General features: G+C 44.0%; 1 protein-coding gene across 1 annotated transcript in view; it reads right to left on the reverse strand.

Annotated features, from left to right (window-relative positions):
• LOC125941258 (protein O-mannosyl-transferase TMTC1-like) overlaps window positions 1-6677 on the reverse strand; it is a 29174-nt gene extending 22497 nt beyond the window's left edge. The window contains exon 1 of the mRNA XM_049658228.1: window positions 6556-6677. The gene's annotated coding sequence lies outside the window, so the exon portion shown is untranslated. The remainder of the gene's footprint in view (window positions 1-6555) is intronic.
• Between the last annotated feature and the right edge of the window lie 4922 nt (window positions 6678-11599).

Below are 11599 nucleotides of genomic sequence, written 5' to 3' on the forward strand. Positions count from 1 at the left end.
TCAGGCAAGGAGACACAATCTCTCCAATGCTATTCACTGCATGCTTAGAATAACTATTCAAGCTCTTAGACTGAGAAGGCTTAGGAGTGAGGATGAACGGCGTATATGTCAGCAACCTTCGGTTTGCAGATAACATTGTCCTATTCAGCAACCATGGAGACGAATTACAGCAAATGATTGAGGGCCTTAATCGAGAAAGTCTAAGAATTGGGTTGAAGATGAATATGCAGAAGACAAAGATAATGTTCAATAGCCTGGCAAGGGAACAAGAATTCAGGATCGCCAGTCAGCCTCTAGAATCTGTAAAGGAATATGTTTATCTAGGTCAATTACTCACAGGGGACCCTGATCATGAGAAAGAAATTTACAGAAGAATAAAATTGGGTTGGAGTGCATACGGCAGGCATTGCCAAATCCTGACTGGGAGCTCACCACTGTCGCTGAAAAGAAAAGTGTACAATCATTGCATTATACCGGTGCTAACATATGGGGCAGAAACTTGGAGGTTAACAAAGAAGCTCGAGAACAAGTTAAGGACCGCACAAAGAGCGATGGAATGAAAAATCTTAGGAGTAACGTTATGAGACAGAAAGAGAGCGGTGTGGATCAGAGAACAAACGGGGATAGCAGATATTCTAGTTGACATTAAGCGGAAGAAATGGAGCTGGGCAGGCCATGTAATGCGTAGGATGGATAACCGGTGGACCATTAGGGTTACAGAATGGATACCAAGAGAAGGGAAGCGTAATCGAGGACGGCAGAAAACCAGGTGGGATGATGAAGTTAGGAAATTTGCAGGCGCAAGTTGCAATACGCTATCGCAAGACAGGGGTAATTGGAGATCGCAGGGAGAGGCCATCGTCCTGCATTGGACATAAATATAGGCTGATAATGATGATGATGATGCTGCTGCTGATGACGATGGTGAGTAGCCTTTTCTAAACCCGTGCTGGTAATTAGAAGGAACTGAGTGTTCGGCTAAAACTCATTCGTATGATTGGCAATATTATGTTCAATTAGTTTACAGCATGATCGTGTAAGCGATATAGGAAGGTAATCTTGTAATACAGTCCGATGACCTTTCTTGTGTACGGCTACAACTCTGGCTTTCGTACAGTCATCCAGTAATGTTTCATGAAGTAATGAAATACGGTAGATAATAACAAGAAACTGCAATGAACTCGGCATATCACTTCAGAAACACGTACGTCAGGAAGGTTGTCAGGACCGCATGATGACCTAGTTTTAAAGCAAAGCTTTATATAGCAAGGCGAAACGAAGAAGCGTCTATTAGTCGCCCGTCCACGGTAAATCATCAGCATTGCCTCGACCGTCGTCTTCTTCCGCAGCTGGCTCTTCGGCGTCCCTCGGGTTGCGCTCGTGCTCACGCTCGGCACTCGCTCGTGCCACTGCTCCCGCGTTCGTCGTCGTCTTCTTCTTCCACAGCTGGCTTCGTTGGTGCTCATCATTCCAGCGTAGAATTTCACTTCTGTCGTCGTAATAGGAAGGTCGCGTTTACGGGGTATGCGCCATTGCTTAAGGTGGTATGAGCCATTCATTTTCTTACGTAACAGACAGATTGAATTTGAAGGAATTTTATGGAAATCCATCCAGAATGAACGCGCTCAGGAAAGGGCTCGTGGTCGACGTGCCGATACTAGCGTGAGGGCTTCCGAAGCCCAGGCGAAACATCAGCGAAGAGCCACCGACCCTGAGTAGCGGGAGCGCGATGTTGAGGCCAAACGTCAACGTCGTCTTGCCCTCCAGGAACCCGACAACGGTGGTACACGCCTCGGCAACGCTAGCGCAAACTTCCCCGGCGCGACGGCCAGGTTTCGAGGCGAGTTTCTCAACCGGAACTTCGGAGCCAGCTGCAGTGCCTGTGACCGGTTGTGGTTCCAGCACAACGTGATACTCGTCAGTGAAATTTGTTCGGAGAAGCACCGAAGAAACACACGCCAGGCTTCGCGTACTCCGCTTTCCTCGACAGGGGAGGGGCTACTGATTTTTTTATCTTTCGCTTCAGGTGTAATATTTCGCGTGTCATCCACGGCGTCTGCCTACGAACTAGTTTACGTTTGCTCGGCACAAACTTATCTATACAGTAATGGCACATATTTTTGAAACGATGTCAAGGTGTGTTCAGTGTTCACCTCATTGTCAGTAAAATCATTATTAAGGCATGTTTCCAAATAGTCTATAATGAACGCATCGTCAGCACATGAGTGGTCTCTGAAAGAACGCTTCACAGCGTTAGTCGATTTTATAAAATTGAGAACGGATAAGCAAACATTGAGAAGCAAGTGATCAGAAATCCCTTCCACAACTCAAATAGTATGTCGAGGTAGTATAGGCTAGATAGCAAATACCAAATCCAGCATAGATTTGGAAGTTCCTTGCACGCGTGTTGGTTACTGAACTATTTGGATTAGGTCATGAGTTAGCATTATGTTAAGTATAATGTTTAAATGTTTGCTGTTGTGGAGAATCGATTCAAAGCGCTCCCAATTAACGCCTGGTACGTTAAGGTCCCCTATCAGTAGCAGTTTGTTCGAGAATTGGGACATGGGCGTTTTCAGCTTGAGCAGATACTCAGGAGCTGCGTCTGGAGGCCTGCAAATGGCACACAGTAAAACGTTATGTCCCCAGCACGAGATTTTTATGCATAAACATTCAAGACCGGGAATGTCTTCCAAGTTTATAGTCTCGTCACGAAAGTTTCACTGTTACATTTTAAATCAGTAATTTTCTCACGTCGAGTCTGAATATGCGATTTCAAGATTCTGGAAGATTAGCTGTCGCGTGCGGATCACTGTAAGCACGATCCAGCGTTGAAGTCTCATTTTCCTGACCGCACCAGCCACGGTAACCTAGTTAAGGCTAGGGCGTCGCGCTACAAAATTCAAGGGGGCGGGCTCTATCCCGGCCATGAGGCCGCATTTCGATGGGGCAAAATGTAAAAGAAAGAAAAGAAAACAGGAAAGAAAGAAAAAAAACGTTAATGAAAAAAAAAAAAACGCTTGTGTACCGCGCGTTAGGTGCACCTTACAGATCACCAGATGGTCAAAATTGGTCTGGAGGTCCCCACTAGCACATGCTTTATAATCATCAAAATCAGAATCAGAATTTATTATTAAAGGTTGGGACATATTACAAGTATTTAGTATACAGAAGGAGGTCCCATAGTCAAAGACTGTATCGGGACCTCTTGTACAAGCGCAATTAGGATAGTTAACATCTTAAAGCAACAGTAGCACACAATTAGGTAGTACACAAGCATAAAGAAAAGAGTGTTAACGGAACAAAATACTCAGACTTAGAGATTGACTCCAACCAAATAAGAAAATTTGCTAGCCCGACGTTCCAAAACGTCAGGCTAGTAAATTTCCTTATTTGGTTGGAGGCAATCTCTAAGTCTTAATCAATTTCCCAACCAGACAGGTAATTAGGTCGAAATGTTTAGCTTCGACAAAATACTCAGTAGATTGTAAAGAATAACAAGGTTTAGCATATCTCATGGTAACAAAAACAATTGTATGAAAAAAAAGAGAAATTAATAACCCTTTATTCGCTTTGGTACAATAATAATAATAAAAAAAAAAACGAACGAAACGAAAAAAAAAAATAAACGGGACACAATAAATATTGTCGTTAGTCTTTCAATAATAAATGCAATATTAGTTCTCCTTTAAATTGCTGTAAGGATATCGCGTTTTTCATAATAAGTGTAATAGAGAGAGAGAGAAAAGTCATAAGGGGAAGGCAGGGACGTTAACCATGCTGAGCCCGGTAGGCAACCCTGCACTGGGGAAGGGGGAGAAGGGATTGAAAGAGGAGAAGGAAGAGAGAAGTTCACAGTTCACACCTTGCACATTCACAGTCAAGCGTTCATCGCTCATTTCGTCAGAGGCAGTCATACAGGTATTGTGCACTTCAAAAAAAAAAAAAAAAAAAAAAAAAAAAAAAAAAAAACGCAGCAGCGCCTTTGTAGCCCTGTACATAAGACGCAGGAGGCCACGGGCCCAAGATCATCCTGCTCCGTAAAAGGCCTGTCAGTCTAAGTGCCCCAAAGCAGTCCGAAGGGCAATCCTCTCTTCTTCGTATCTGGGGCAGTCACATAAGATATGTCTGGTGGTTTCTTCAACACCACATGTGCTGCAGTTGGCACTGTCTGCCATTCCAATTAGGAATGAATAGGAGTTTGTAAAAGAAACTCCTAATCGCAGGCGGCACAGTAAGGTTTCTTCATGTCGTTTAGAACCGGGTAAAACTTGTAATTGCATCTGTGGGTCCATGGCATATAGGCGCCGGTTGGTAAACTCTGGTGTATTCTATTTACTTAGCGTTATAGTATGGGCAAGACTGCTGAGGTGTCGCGCTGCATCCGTTCTTGACAATGGTATTGGGATTCTTTCATATTCATCATGTGCTTCACAGACAACTTTGTCGGCACATTCATTGCCAGTGATGTTGCAGTGCCCGGATATATAGCCACTGAAATACAATGTCGTGGCCTCTGACCACCGCTTGATGGTAGCGTACTCGTATCTCTGCTACCAATTGTTCATGTGGGGCTGCGACGCAGAGCTGATAAAAGTGACTGTAGGGCTGCCTTTGAGTCACAGAATATAGCCCAATTATTTGGTGATTTTTCGTTCACATAAAGCACTGCGCTACGGGTTTGAACTTGCCGCTACGGAGGGCGGCAAGTTCAAACCCTGTCGATGTTGTGACGTGGCTGATCTTGAAATTCTTGCAGAATGATGCCGACGGAATAACTACCGCACCAGTAGAGCTGGTCAGAGTTGAAGAGCCATCTATATAAATGTGAATTCGATCAGAGCACGAATCATGCAGCAGATGTAGAGCAGCTTGATTCAGGGCGCAAGTTTCCAAGTAACTCCTGGAATGGAGAGCCGCACTTGTGGCTGCCGGAGACACCACAAAGGACAAGGTGGTCTTGCGGCAGGCGTGAAGTCTGATGGAAGAGAAGATCGATAGGAGGTTACAATGCCTGAAAAAGTTGCATCTGGTCTACTTTCCGAGAGAGAGGCAAGGCGTTGAGACTGCAGTCGGGAAAGGTGCCGAAGATGATTTCGAAGGGTGTCTGTGGCGACATACCTTCTGATGGGATAAGTGTAAGAGTGTTCCATATTGATATGGAGGTGAATTCTACGGTCTGTTTACCATAGTTAGTGCGGACTCTTGGTATAAGAAAATTGTTGCTCAACGCTAATCTGGTGGTACTATAAATCGTCAAGTTAGATGGTGAAAATGCGGTCAGTGGTAGCTCGTTATTCAGAAATCTGTCGAAAAAATACCTAGGTTGTATTTAGTGAGGCCAGAGATGGTAAGGATGTTATTCTCATGTAGTAGAGATTTGGCATTAGAAAACCATGAACTGCTACTTTCATGGTTTTCACGTGTATTACGCCACAACTAATCTTTTTTACAAACAAAGCCTGTCTATGTCTAGCCTGAACGTCCGCGTCTGTTCGCAGAAACTATCATCATCAACAATGGCTCGAGCGTCGTCTTATTCCTCTTATTCTACGGCTAGCTCGGTGACGCCCCTCGGCGCAACCGCACGCACGCGCTCGTGCCACTGCTCCCGCGTTCGTCGTCGTCGTCTTCTTCCACAGCTGGCTCCATAGCTACTCATCATTTGAGCGTAGAATTTCACTTCTGTCGTTGTAATGGGCAGGCCGCGTTTACGGGGTATGCGTCATTGCTTAAGGGGATATGAGCCGTTCATTGACTTACCGTGACGGGCAGATTTAATTTTGAAGCAATTTAATTTTGGAGAATCGCAAGCGGCGATGGCGGGCGGATGCTGCTAAGCACGCCGCCGAGCAAACTCGAGACATTGAACGCAAACACTTTTTAGTATAGGCACAGCGATCACAAGGCTACTCTGATCACTTGCAAAAAATTGAGCGGTGAAGTTTCCGATGTTCAATAAACATGTGTTTCACTGCCAACTTGTCTTCATTGATGTCACAGTATCCACACAATGCACATCTCGCTAATCACAAGGGCACATTCTCGTGAACGTAAAGTTTATGGCAAAGGGGACAATTAGCTTTGCAAAGGGACAAGCTTTGCTTATCATCCATCTTCACGAAGTGGAAGGGCCGTCGATTTTTTCCTCTGCATAATTTGATTACAGCTAGCCAGATTTTAAGGCCATTGTTTCGTCATACTTCGTAATTCTACCTCATTAGTTATTATTATGTATATTTGCTATGTGCAACTAGCAAATGTGCAACATTTGCTAGTTTAACGAGCCAACGGATTGTTTTACGGGGAAAGTACAAAGGTAAGCGGAATTGACAAAAAAAGAAACTAGAAAACGGTATAACTTATAAAAACTCGACCTCCTCACAATTCAACAGTTTTTAGAGATGTCTCGAAGGCAACTTGGAAGATACATGGAGCACAAAATGTTGGAAACTCTGCTAACCGACACGGTATGAGAACACTACAGCTGCACGAAGTTATTTTTGTTATAACACTGTTCAAAATGGCGCGTCAAACCAGGAAAGAAGCACTTACCACTGCTGCCAGGGTCAGCACCTGACGATCCCGCACGATTCGGTTCGCAGTTTGTCGTATGCAGTGCCGGCAGGTAAACCTGGAAAATAGTCACATGGCATTGTGTTCACATGGACTTCGTCGCAATCGAAAATGCCTTTTGCTATCATAAGTTTTGCGTTGAGCAGTCTCAGAGCAATGTTAACCAATATATGCCCGAACTTGGGGAAATTAAGGAAAGTGATTTATTTTGCCGTAATAATTGCTTTTGGGACCTCAGAAAGCAGAATCAACCTTTTATTCAAAAAAAATTTTTTTTTCGAACTTTGTTTTTGTAGCCGTCCTACATATAGGACACCGCTGTTTGACCGACCGCAAACAGAAAACTTTTGCATATATTAGAATGATATTTTTTCAGAGCACATTCAATTACTCAGGAATAACTGACAAAAATTTCGACAACATCAATAATGATTTGAATTTATAGTTCATTTGCATCATTTGCATTTTCTTCCGCGACATGGCGTTCATCGAAGCTCACGCGGAAATACAATTTTGCGACTGAAAGCATGTGGCGAGGAGTGCTCCCACGCTAACCAAGACTTGCACGCGCGAAGGGCAGGGCCTCCGAAACACCCGCGTGGGGGCACTAGCTTTTTTACAAAAGAATGTTTGAGTTATTCGGAAAATTTTCAGCGTCCTACATATAGACACTGGGCATATATGGGTTAAAGGTCAACTACAACAAAATTTCACCTTGGCTATATTTGCTATAAAGAAGTATAACAGTTTTACCACAGACGAATCTTGGCAAAGCAGCCGGGTTTTTAAACAAATAGTTTTCTTGTTTTCAGTCTTTAAACAGCGCCTAAGTGGACGACGCGCTGAAGGTTGTCGCTATGACGTAAGTCCCAGCACGTAGCCTCCGATATGTCTCAATGCACAGCCGTGGGCGCCGCCTTATCTTGGAGGCCGTATCGAGGAGCTCTAGGTCACGCGTAACCTCCAGCAAGCGGTAATGACGATGTTTTTCTTTTTTATTGCGATAGCAATTATATGGACACTTCAACCGGATTTCTGCCGTCGGCGTCGCCGTCGCCGTCGGCGTCGCCGTGAGGTTCCGTATAGATAAAATCTTCGCCGCGCGCCGTATGCCCCAGAGGCAGCGTGCGGGGACGCGCGCTATCACGGAGAGCGAACGCACTCAATCTCCCACGCGCAAGCAAGGAAGCGGAAAGCCAGCGCCGGCACTTCTCTGCCAACAACCGCGCTCGTCGCTCGTCCGCACAGTCTCTTATCTCTCCCACGCGCAAGCAAGGAAGCGGGAAGCCAGCGCCGGAAGGAGCGGGGGGGGGGCGCACTTCTACGCTGCCAACAACCGCGCTCGTCGTTCGTTCGACCGCACCGTCTCTTATCTCCACACGGCTCTGACCTTTATGCGCATTCGCCGCTCAGTTTCCGTTGAAGCGATAGACCGCACGTACCTTCGCCCGCTCCTGCGGCGTATATATCCGCTCGCTGCCAGCGTTTTGACGGTCGTTGTCTGCAGTCATTCAGTGTGATCTATTCATGTTTGTTTGTGCGCGCTCACACCACGCTTCTTCAATCAGTTAGTAGTAGTCGGGCCACATTTTCCAACGCACGCTACACATGCAATGCTGCCCGGGTCGGCAGTGCAGCGCTACAGGTGTGTCCCTTCGCACGCGCTGCCCACGGGAAGCGCTTCTCATCAACACCACCGTTTCACACGCGCCTTCTCGTGGTCATCGAGTCTCTCTTCATGTCGGTCTACTTACGCCGCAGCACACCTGCTTACTTAATCAGCTCATGTTTACTACAATTCATATTGCTACCAAAGCCGCTCACCTTACTTCGTATGACATTGCTGTGTTGCTATCGCATTCATCGCTTCGCCCTTAGGGCGAAACTGTGACATTTTTTTTTCTTTTTTAGTTTCGGTATCAAAAACGGCTGTTTTTGTCAGTTTTGTGTGATGTTCTCGGTGGTATTTCAATCGTCAAATTTTTGCACGCAGGCTTCTTTATATCTGTGGTATTTTAAGGTAGGCTTTCTACGCGGTACAAAATTTTGTTGCAGCTAGCCTTTAAGTAATCTTCACGGTATCAGTAATTTGTAAGGTAGCTCTACAACGTTGCAATGCCTTTGCCGCTGTTTCCTCCACGTGTAACTTAAAAAGATCTGCTCGCTTCAATGCTTTCGAATTTTAATCATTTTAATGTATTTGTTCAAATGTTCGTTAATAAAATTCAGGTATAAGAAGCAAATAGGAAACGTCTACTAATATGCGATCACGAAAATGCAGGCTTCTACATAGTGCACAGCGTACAAAGTACTGGCGCACTGTGGTTATCAAAATAAATAATAATCGATTCTTTAGCTTCAGTGGGGTGTCCTGCATTCAGTGCGACTAGTAGTGATCAAGGAGTCGAGGAGGTAATAAACGTTCTATTGTTTATTCTATTTAGATGAGATAAAGTTGTGGTAGGCATCCCGCTATCTTTTACACTTCAGTATTCTTCTTTTCAGTGTACGCGCTGTTCATTAGAATTTAGAAGAAACCAAAACAAATGTATCTCCGAATATCAGTCCTTATTGTAGTTTTTCGTAGCATCTTTCATTCTTTTGTGTAATCTTTTCTCTCGTAACGATAGTCAAGTAAATGCAAACATCAGCAAAATAGCTTGAGATGTGGACGGCCGGAGTAGTGGATTCTATTCCCCTACACAGACGGGAGTGCAAGCTGCTGTCATCAGCTTATTTTTCAAGCGCGGCGAATAGTCAGATGAACACAATATGAAAGCGTTAGTCTGCTTCCGAGCGTATCTTTCGTTGATTTACAAAGGCGACTGCGAGATAATGCCGCGCTTCCATTCTCACTTAAATTGCGCCTTTTTCGCAGCACCTGAAGCCAGCAATTATTTAAATCTTGTCCTTATCTCCTTCGCTGGAAGCGCAAGAATATCACCAGCCAAACGAGCGCATTCCATGTTTCTTCAAACTTAATTATACGTAAGGACATGTTCGTTTTCGTATGGACTGCGCAGAACACAATCATACATAACGGCAGGCAGGCAAAACATTCTCGAGGAAGAAGCAACCACCTGCAAAAGCGGAACTTGCATCAGTGCCATGCGGAACTCTCAGAAGACGACTACTCACAACAGACGCATGAGTTGAGTCGGTTTTAAGCAATTCTCCACAAACAAAAGGCGCTGTCCTGTGCCCTGAGAACATGTAAAGCACTCTAAGTTGCCGCTAACCTAACAATTGTGGTTAGAACGACGGTTTATCGTTGCCACAGCACCACGTAAAGTTCATGTGGTTGTCTGCACGAGCCTGGTTGCCTGGTTGCATGAGCCTGGTTGTCTGCATTTTAGGTCGTTCAAAAATTAGTAGTGATAGATATTCACCTGAAGCACAATTTCAAATTTAAGAGCGGGTGCTGGTGTCCGCCTAATCCACAGTTTCTATTAAAATGTGTTCAACCGTTTCTTTTTTTTTTTTTTTGCAATGATATAAATGACGACTGATCTGTGATATCCCAATCGGAACATGATCTCTATACACGCGGGAAACGTACGCAACCACGAAAAAATATTCGTAATGACGTCTTTACTCACTCAAGATCCCTTGCAACTTTGTTGAAAGAGCGAGTACTTTGGAACCTTACAGATTCTTAGAAATTAAAATAAATTCTCGGGTTTTACGCACCAAGACCACTATCTGATTATCAGACACGGCATAGCGGGGACATTCCGGATTATTCTGACCACGTCGAATTTTTTAACGTGCACCGAACGCACGGTGCACAGGCGTTTTTGCATTTCGCCCCCATCGAAATGCGGCCGCCGCGACAGTTGATCGATCCGGCGACTTCGTCGATAGCAGCTCAACGCCATAGCCACTAAGCCACCACGTTATGAATCTTTAATGGTCTTTTAAAAGAACTTAGCATCTAAAAAAAAGAGTATCGGCAGTGAATGTATTCAATATCTGAAAATCTGAAATTTTACACGTATACTTGCTTATTTATTTTTTGAGGAAGTTTATTGACTGGGAATTCCAACAGGCTAACGCGACGGTAGAACATAGGACAAAGTCCAAGCACGAGATGCGAGCTTTCGTCGTCGTCGCTACGATTTATTTATTTATTTATTTATTTATTTATTTATTTATTTATTTATTTATTTATTTATTATTTATTTATTTATTTATTTATTTATTTATTTATTTATTATTGCTTGCTCGCTTGGTGGCAAGGACGTCCAGAAGCTCAGACATGATGTTGTGAGTAACATTCCTATCTGCAACAGTACCATACGGTGAGGGCGGGACGTTAATGACGTTCCGCGCACTTAGTCATTTTTTTTTTCGTGCTCATCTGGGACGAAAGAATGTGTTCAATGGTTAGGGGGTTCCTTTTATTTTCTCATCAACTGCAATAAAATTGAAAGTTTGACTGCTGATGATCTCGCCAGGCGAAAATTGTAGCAAGAGCTGAACCCTAAACAAGAGAACATACAGATAGGAATTCAGAAAAGTAGCGAACAGATTTCTTACAGCATAAAGAAGCTCTCGCCATGTATCAAGTAACTGTGGCTAAGCATCAGTTAGAAAATCATCCAATGGGCAAGCTTTATGGCAAGTATAATGTGAGTGTATAATGACAGGCACTGGATTACTTCCATTTAGTACAAAACTAAATGTTATTTGTATAAAATTAATATCTTGGCAGGGCATATAACCAATTTCTGCGTCTTCCCGTACAGGTACGCCCCTTATACGAGGTGTAGCGTTTATTAAAAGCCTGTTAGAGGTATCGAAATAGTTGCAACGTACAAAGAACTGCATAAACAGTGATTCTACTGTTCTGCGTTTTGTGGAACTGCCCTTGCATCTTAGCGCTAAAACCCGTGCATACAAGAAAACTTACTGAGTGGCTAGTTTTCTTATTGTTAACCTTGTAATGACGCACGAAAATGCACACACCACAAGACAAAAGAATGAGGTCACAGCGAACCTCATTCGTTTATTTCATCGCTAA

The sequence above is a fragment of the Dermacentor silvarum genome, chromosome 11 (genome assembly GCF_013339745.2).
Source record: "Dermacentor silvarum isolate Dsil-2018 chromosome 11, BIME_Dsil_1.4, whole genome shotgun sequence".
Lineage (NCBI taxonomy): Eukaryota > Metazoa > Arthropoda > Arachnida > Ixodida > Ixodidae > Dermacentor > Dermacentor silvarum.